Below are 9,503 nucleotides of genomic sequence, written 5' to 3'. Positions count from 1 at the left end.
TGACAGATAAATAAATATTTTCTTTCCTTTGTGGGGAGTTTTTAAAAACACACAATCCTGACATCATAATAGTCAATGATTAACAGTTGAAACCATCTCGCTTTTTCGTATGCCATTCTCTATTTTCACAAATTCAGCCAAGTCAGGTGGCAAGAAAGGTAATGGAGACCTTCCCTCAGGGGAAAGTGTCTTTCCTCTTCCGCAGGTAAATTTTAAAACCAATTTACTGAACACCAAAGAGATTTTTTTCACCTTCCTCTTGAAATTACAAACATTGGCTTCGAATTAAATTACAGAACAGGTTGCCTTTACCTGGAAAGAAGATTTTACATTTCTTCTGAAACGCTTTTCTTCCCTGGTAGGAATAGCAGTTTATCATCATTACAAGTCTTCATGGAGAAAAGTCATGGCACAAAAACATATCCCCAGAAAGTCTCCAACTATACATCTCTTCTATATTGTGATTTGTGTGGAAAATCTGTAATCCTTTTTCATTTTAAAACAAATACCTACCTTAACCTTCAGAAGATTGATATTTAGTTTTGAATTATACTTCAAATGGAAAAAAAAATAATGGATAAATGTTAAAATCGTTAAATAGATTTTATCTAAGAAATACAAAGAAAACGACTCATCCCAGGCCATTATTATATGATGTATCATTTTTTTTTTGGTACTTTTTTTTTCTTCAACTAACACGCATAAGTCTTTTCTGTCTACCTGCTTGTCATCTTTATGTCAAAAGATTTCTCACATCATATTCTTTTTACCACTCAAAACACTTCACTTTAAAATTTTATCACAGGATTTTCTAAGTTTTTTTTAGGTTATGTCACATAGCACAAAATATAAAAAGCTCCTATTTTTAAAAATTCAGCTTTAAAAAGAAGGAAAAAGATTTAACTGACTATCCAGGGTGTATTTTCTGAATTGAATGTATAATCATTCTTCTTAAAATTTCTCATATAGTTCTAAAGCTTGATAGACATTTTGCCTCATTAAAGTTAATGTGACATAACTATAAAAACAAAGAGAATAAAATGGCATATGAGGGCTTCTTTTTCAGTCCTAAATCCTTTCCCTGAGGCTCTCTTCTTTGTGCTAGGCGAATTTCTGCTGGAAGAACCCATTTATACTGGAGTTAAAAGTTCATTCGCTTTGACACACCTGTACCCTTGCAGAATTCTTGCCTTCACAGTCTCATCCTGCTCTCTGAATGCTCCTTACTTACTCCTGCTGCTTTTTAAATAATTTAAATAAAGAGTTAAGTGCATTTTACATATCTCCCAAAATCCTCTACAGATTTTTGTGGTCCTCGTTTAGGTTCTTCTGCCATAATCCCTCTCTTAGATCCAATAACACTCCATAGTCAGATGGGAAAAAACAAGAAGATAGGTTACCTGCTTGCAGGTAGCAGATAGCTGGCGGTGGAAGTCAACACACAGATGGTTTCCCAGAACCCATGCTGTAGTTTGGAGGTAAGGAGAGAGGGGAAAGTAAAGCACCTTATATAGGTTTTAGTCTTATGACCTGCAATAACTAGAAATTAGCTACGTACCTGAGATCAGCATCTTAAATTCCTATATGAATTCTGGCAGTTTTGGGGTAGAGTCTTTTGGATTTTCCACATAAGTACATCATCTGCAAAGAGTGAAAGTTTGACTTCTTCTTTGCCCATTCAGATGCCTTTTATTTCTTTTTACTGTCTGATTACTGAGGTTAGGACTTCTATACTATATTGAGTAGCAGTGGCAATAGTGGACATCCCTGCTGTATTCCTGACCTAGGGGAAAAGCTCTCAGGTTTTCCCCATTGAGAATGATATTCACTGTGGGTTTTGTTTTTTGCCTTTTTTTCTTTAAGTTTTTATTTTTTTAATATTTTTTTAATTGTTTAATTATTTTTATTAACATATACTGTATTATTTGCCCCAGGGGTACAGGTCTGCAAATCATCAGCCTTACACAATTCACAGCACTCACTATTCTCTGTGGGTTTTTCATAGATAACTTTTATGATATTGAGATATGTACCTTCTATGTTTAGTTTTAATCAAGAAAGGATACTGTAATTCATCAAATGTAATTTGATGAATTACATTTGTATACACCTATTGAGAGTATCATATTGTTCTTGTTCTTTCTTTTATTAATGTATAGTATCACATTGATTGATTCGTGAATGTTGAATCAACCTTGCAGGACAGGAGTAAATCCCACTTGGTCCTAGTAAATAATCCTCTTAATATACTGTTGGATCCTACTGGCTAGTATTTTGCATCCATGTTCATCTGGGATATTGGTCTGTAATTCTCCTTTTTGATGGAATCTTTTTCTGGGATCAGGCTTTCCTTCTATTTCCATTTTTTGGAACAATTTCAGGAGAATAGGTATTAATTCTTCTTTAAATATTTGGTAGAATTCCCCCTGAGAAGGCTTCTGGCCTTGGGCTCTTGTTTGTTGGAGATTTTTGATGACTGCTTCAATTTCTTTGCTATTTAGGGGTCTGTTCAGGTTTTCTATTTCTTTCTGGTTCAGTTTTTGTAATTTATAATATCTCTAGGAATGCATCCATTTCTTCCAGATTGTCTAATTTGTTGGCATCTAGCTGCTCATAATATGTTTTTATAATTATATTTATTTGGTGTTGGTTGTGATCTCTCCTCTTTCATTTATGATTTTATTTATTTGGGTCCTTTCTCTTTTCTTTTTGATAAGTCTGGCCAGGGTTTATCAATCTTATTAATTCTTTCAAAGAACCAACTCCTAGTTTCACTGATCTGTTCTACTATTCCTTTGGTTTCTATTTCATTGATTTCTGCTCTGATCTTTATTATTTCTCTTCCCCTGCTGGGTTTAGGTTTTCTTTGTTGTTCTTTCTCCAGCTTCTTTAGGCGTAGGTTTAGGCTGTGTATTTGAGACCTTTCTTGTTTCTTAAGAAAGGCTGCTATTGCTATATACTTTCCTCTAAGGACTGCCTTTGCTGCATCCCAAAGATTTTAAACAGTTGTGTTTTCATTTTCACTTGTTTCCATGACTTTTTTTTTAATTCTTCTTTAATTTCCTTGTTGACCCATTCATTCTTTAGTAGGATGCTCTTTAGCCTCTATGTATTTGAGTTCTTCCCAACTTTCCTTTTGTGACTGAGTTCAAGTTTCAAAGCATTATGGTCTGAAAATATGCAGGGAATGATCCCAGTCTTTTGGTATGGGTTGAGACCTGATTTGTGACCCAGGATGTGATCTGGAGAATGTTCCATGTGCACTACAGAAGAATGTGTATTCTCTTGCTTTGGGATGGAATGTTCTGAATATATCTGTGAAGTCCATCTGGTCCAGTGTGTCACTTAAAGCCCTTATTTTGTTGTTGATCTATTGCTTAGATGATCCATCCATTTCAGTGAGGGAGGTATTAAAGCCCCCTATTATTGTATTATTGTCAATGTGTTTCTTTGATTTTGTTATTAATTGGCTTATATAGTTGGCTGCTCCCATGTTAGGGGCATAGATACTTAAAATTTTTAGATCTTTTTGCTGGACAGACCCTTAAAGTATGATATAGTGTCCTTCTTCATCTCTTTTTATAGTATTTGGTTTAAAATCTAACTTGTTTGATATAAGGATTACCACCCCAGCTTTCTTTTGATGTCCATTAGCATGGCAAATGCTTCTCCACCCTCTCACTTTAAATTTGGAGGTGTCTTTGGGTCTAAAATGAGTTTCTTATAGACAGCATATTGATGGGTCTTGTGTTTTTGTTTTGTTTTGTTTTGTTTTTGTTTTTGTTTTTGTTTTTGTTTTTTATTTATTTATTTATTTATTTTTATTTCCAGCATAACAGTATTCATTATTTTTGCACCACACCCCGTGCTCCATGCAATCCGTGCCCTCTATAATACCCACCACCTGGTACCCCAACCTCCCACCCCCCGTCCCTTCAAAACCCTCAGATTGTTTTTCAGAGTCCATAGTCTCTCATGGTTCACCTCCCCTTCCAATTTCCCCCAACTCCCTATGACCCAGCAATTGCACTATTGGGTATTTACCCTAAGGTTGTTTTGTTTTTTTATCTCTTCTGATACCCTGTGTCTTTTTATTGGGGCAGTTAGCCCATTTACATTCAGGGTAACTACTGAAAAATGTGAATTTAGTACCATTGTATTCCCTGTAAGGTGACTGTTATTGTATATTGCCTCTGTTCCTTTCTGTCTATGTTATTTATAGGCTCTCTCTTTGCTTAGAGGACCCCTTTCAATATTTCTTGTACAGCTGGTTTGATGATTGCAAATTCCTTCAGTTTTTCTTTGTCCTGGAGAGATCTGCATCTCCTCCTACAAAAATGGATAGGGAAAGAATTCTTTGCCTCTCTTTTCTGTGAGGACTCCTTCCCATATCTTTCATATGGTCATATTTTCTCCTTCAAATCTCACAGACCTTACCATATCCCTGAATGCTTTCTCTAGAGCTCAGTATTCAGTAGAAATTGGATGGGTGGCAAAGTTTACATTTAAAAGCACTTATCTCAGATTGAAAGTAGAATTGTTTTTCTAAATGTAAATAACTAAATTGTGTATATGAGCATCTATGCACGAATGTATGTGTACATCTTCGCATGTGTGTATATAAGCAAATTTCTATTAGTGTTGGGTTTAAATCACTCTATCATGTTTCTGCACCTTATAGTTTCATCAGTCAAATGTAGAGAAGATTAAATATCCAGCGCAGTTGAAATCATAAAGTACTTGAAAACTTTTTTTTTTTAATTTCATTTAACCTCTTTAGCTTAAAGAGGCAAAAACAATGACATCCATAGCTCACTTGTCTGAGAAGGCTAATAATGAGTTAGTACCTCTGGGTTTCATTCTCAACAACTGACTTTAATCCAACTGCAGCACCCCAGTGGCAAAGCCCAGAATGGTAATTAAGGTAGCAAGATAGTCCATCTCAGTACAGTCCTACTAACAGGTCTGTAATAATCCTGGACTGTCATGACTTCATTCACAGCCAGTCATTTATTTTATTTACTCCAGTTTATATGACCCGAACATGAGGAAACCAAAAATACTAGAGTGTATGGGAGGAACTCTAATGTGTTTTAAATGCCTGCTACAAACACTTTCCTTATACTAATCCATAATACTTATATTAACCCAATTTCACAAATAATGAAATGGAAGCTCAGTTAGGCTATGTCACCAACAAAGATTGCAAATTAGTACATGGAAGAGTAGAGACTAGAATGCATATCTGTCTCCTACTAAATCTCAAGCCTTTTCATAATACCAAGTTTCTTCCCAGAGGCTGCCTTAATATCTGACTGCTATCTAACTTAAGACATACAACAAAATGTCCTAACTGGCTCTGAGTACAAATAAGTGATGACCATTTTCAATGTCTTCCTCTAAAACCATGAAGTGAACTTAACTTTACCACAAGAATCACAGAATTCACTTTATGGTTCTGACAAATGGGTTAAGGTGTAGGGCACGATCTCACTGTAACATGACCTAAGAGTGAGGAAAAGCAAACCGAAAATGCCAACCCATACTATGATGTACTCATGACTAGTTACTATCCAAAAATGCAGTCCCAAAGACTTAAATGAGGACCTTAATGGGCCACTGCTCTTTTCTAGTAACATTCAAAACCATATCTCTACTGAAAAGTTCATGCTTGTCATATGAAAACATTTCAAGCCAGCATGACATATGATAGGTAAGGAAGTTCTTAGGTAAATCTCCTAATTATATTTTCTTAACCTCTTACCAAAATTGTTTTCTCTTACTTTTTCCCCACCTCTAAAAGATTCTAGGAGTATCTTAATTTTATAATGTTTATTCAGTGTTTTCCAAATAGAGAGGAATTTATCTGAAGAGATAGATCTTTCTTGATTATTTTCCCCCAACCTGTAGTATCTCAGTTTTTTTTAGCAAGTTCAGAATGGACATATGATTCATGACAGTATGTATGAGCTTAAGGAAGACTGTGACCCAGGGGCAGGCTCCCATTTCAAGGAATTACAGACTCCTGATTTGCTGTCTGCACACATTCTTCCCAACTGCTTCCTATCATTAGTGTTCACTCAACTTCCCAATTAACATCCTATTTATGTTTCAGCTTCAATCAAAAACTAATAAAGTACCATAAAAACCCTTTATCCATTAAGACTACTTCATCAATAGGAGACCAGCAGACAAATATTAAACCATTTGTTTCTGTTTCCTTAACTGCCCGCTCTGTAATCACTAAAATGTATACAAACAAACAGGAATTAAATCATTCTTAGGAATTAAATAATTATTAATTTACCCTAATAATAAACTGAACTATTTCAGTGTCAGGCAATAGCCATTTAGTTAGGATAAAAATCATACCTTGGAATATTTTTTTTCTGATCATAGTTGATAGCTACACCAAGCAGGGACAAGAGGGATCACTGGCTTATTTATGTCATATGGTCAGCTAGCTGATGAACAGTGACATTTTCATTTCATCCCCAACTTGTTTGCTTTTGCTTCTTTATCTCTTAGATGTCTGTTCTTCTTCAAATTTTGATATAAGACATATAAACATCATAAATGTTAGCCTAAGGAAAACATTAAGAAAATAAAAGGGCTACAACCACAAAAACTTTTTTTTTAATTTTTTAAATTTTTATTTTTTATAAACATATGTTTTTATCCCCAGGGGTACAGGTCAAAACCAAATTTAATCAACTGGTATAATCTCTAATTTGGGAGTATGATACTCATTTATTTATCTAGGCTATTTTTTTATCCAGCAAACAAATCTCTCTTCTCTATGCTAGGTATGGGGAAAGAAGGTTGAATCTTACACAATCTCTACTCTCAGAAAACTCCCAGTCTAATGGAGGAAACAGAAGTGATATCAGCTATTTATTTCCACAAAATAGCTATCTGACATCTGACCACAAAACCCAGCAGCATTAAGCAATAACCATGCAATTATTAAAGTGACAAGTCTGTGGGTCAGTGATACAGTCTAGACTGTAAATAAGACAGTTATTCTGTACTTGGCTGGACTTACATGTCTGGAGGTCAGTTGGCTATTGGCTGTTGGCTGATCTAGACTGGCTTTGGCTGGTGGAATTGGAACAAATGGCACACTGCATGTATCTCTTATCCCCCAAGAGGCTAGCCCAGGAATATTTTCAAGGCAGTGGAAGAAGTAGGAAGGTATGACCAGAAGTACTCAAGTACTTTTTCCAGACTCTGTGTCATGACTTCAAACATTCCCTAGGCCAAAGCAAGTCACATAGGCAAATTTATAATCAAAGAGCAAGGAAATAAATTCTGCCTCTTGGTGGGAAGACCCTTAAAATCACATAGTAAAGGGCATATATACCGGCAAAGGTAAAGAATCAGCACCATCATTACAATGTATCCCAGAAGAATGAACAAACAAGAAGATATCCTGTGACTTTAAAACAAGAGGATGAGTGTCATAATGGAGGTAGAAAAGAAAACTATGTAAGGGAGACAGTAGAAGGTCTAAATATCTCTTTCCAGAAAACCAGCACTGTTTTAGCCAAAGAAGTGATATTTGAACTGGCCTTTAAAGGCTGCCTTCATAAGAAGGAAGAGAAAAGGGTCATTTCTGAAAGAAAACACAAATATAAAAGGAACATGGATATGATTAAACATGGTGTGCTGGGATAGAACTGAGAAGAAAAAACTAGAAATGGTATTTGTGATTTGGGTTGAACCAGAGAGAGAGAGAGAGAGGTTCACCAACTATTCCGTTTTATCCAGTTTACTTAATTAAAAAGCTCTGAGGGACAAAAATTACATATTCAGTAAACTCTCTACTATCTATAGTGCCTTGCAATAGAAAGTAGTCAATAAATGTTAACTAGATTGATTTCTGTAGTCATGTGGAAATTTCCACATGACACTGGAAATCATGAGTTGACCATATCATGGAGATGAAGTGGTAATGCACAAACATTCTATAAGCAAGTAAAAATCTAGAAGTCCTTCTTGCCATATCAAGTTCAAAACTTTCAAATCCTACGTACTGAAATCCTTCAGGAGATAGTTGGGCTTCAATTAATTTGAATTTTAATAAAAGGACAAGAAAGGTTGATTTTGTACTTTATGTCTCCTCAGGAATTTAGTAGTAAGAATTGGGTTATATCCAAACTGGGGGCATCTCCATGATGTCAGTTTTGGTCCTTCAAGTTTCTTTCAGAACCTTTGATGTTGGACAATATGAAAGAATACAATTTTAGAAGAGATATACGGATGCTTGGGTGGCTTAGTCAGTTAAGCGCCCAACCCTTGGTTTCAGATCTGGTCATGATCTCAGGGCTGTGAGATCAAACTTTGTGGCAAGCCCTACACTGGGCTCCACACTCAGCACACGGAGTCGCTAGAGATTCTCTCCCTTTTCTTTTCCTTCCTCCTCTACTCTTCCTCCTACCTTGCTCACACTCTCTCTCAAATAAATTCATTTTTTTTTAAAGAAGAGATATAAAATAGGAAATACATTTTAGCCTGAAATACTACTCTGAATCTTTTCAAAGGCCATCTAAAGACCAAAATTAAACTTCCCATCAGTGGTCCAAGGATTATATTCAAAATGAAATAACAGCTAGAGCAGGGCTTGCTGCTATACTAATGACCACTTTTTCTGAGAGACAAATACACTGTCATTTTACTATGAACTTGGGCATTAAGCTCATATGTTAGGAGAAAAAAGATGGAGAATGTTAGGCGGAGACATTTATTCCCCTGACCTCAAAAATTCCATGAGGTTACTTCTACTAATGTAACACTCTAGATCTCCTTCTCATTGCTCTCTGCTGATTTTTCCCAATGAAAGGAGAAATAACTGTTTACTAGGTGCTACAAATCTTATGAGGTAAAGCTAATCAATTTAAAAGCTACTAGTTTTGGCTCAAAAGGTAAGATAAGTTGGACAATAATGGTTCTAAGTGTGTCCACTCTGCCAACCCGAACTCTTCTTAGAGTGTTTAAGCATCTAGACTTAGAAAATGTGCTGTTAGCAAGTCCATCTGTCCATGTTCTCTGATTGGTTTTATCAGTGATAAAGCTATTATTTTGACTGCCAGATGACTTGTGTCTTATTTTCAATTGGTTCCAGAGATAAAAAGGAAAGAAAGGGATATTACTTTTTTTTCTAACTCCAAAACAGATGCTCTCTCTTACCCTCTTTGGGTTCCTCCAAGTTTTAGAATAGTGTCAAGCCCATAGTGGATGCTCAGAAATTTTATTCATTGGATGAGAACAGGAATTATTTAACATCAAAATCCAGTCCACTCTGATCTAGGATCTCTTGGTTTCCTTTTGAAAAAATAGTGTTCTTCTTAGAGTCATCAGTCAACACTTTTCTTCTTTACACATTGGTTCATTTTCTCAAATATTAATGTTCCATGCAACTCCTTTGTCTTCCCGTTGGACACTCTGTAACATGGTGACACAAAGACTTTTGTCGAGGTCTTTGTAATCCTTTGTAATAACAA

Source organism: Mustela erminea, chromosome 1 (assembly GCF_009829155.1).
Source record: "Mustela erminea isolate mMusErm1 chromosome 1, mMusErm1.Pri, whole genome shotgun sequence".
NCBI lineage: Eukaryota > Metazoa > Chordata > Mammalia > Carnivora > Mustelidae > Mustela > Mustela erminea.
This window is presented reverse-complemented; position numbering follows the sequence as displayed.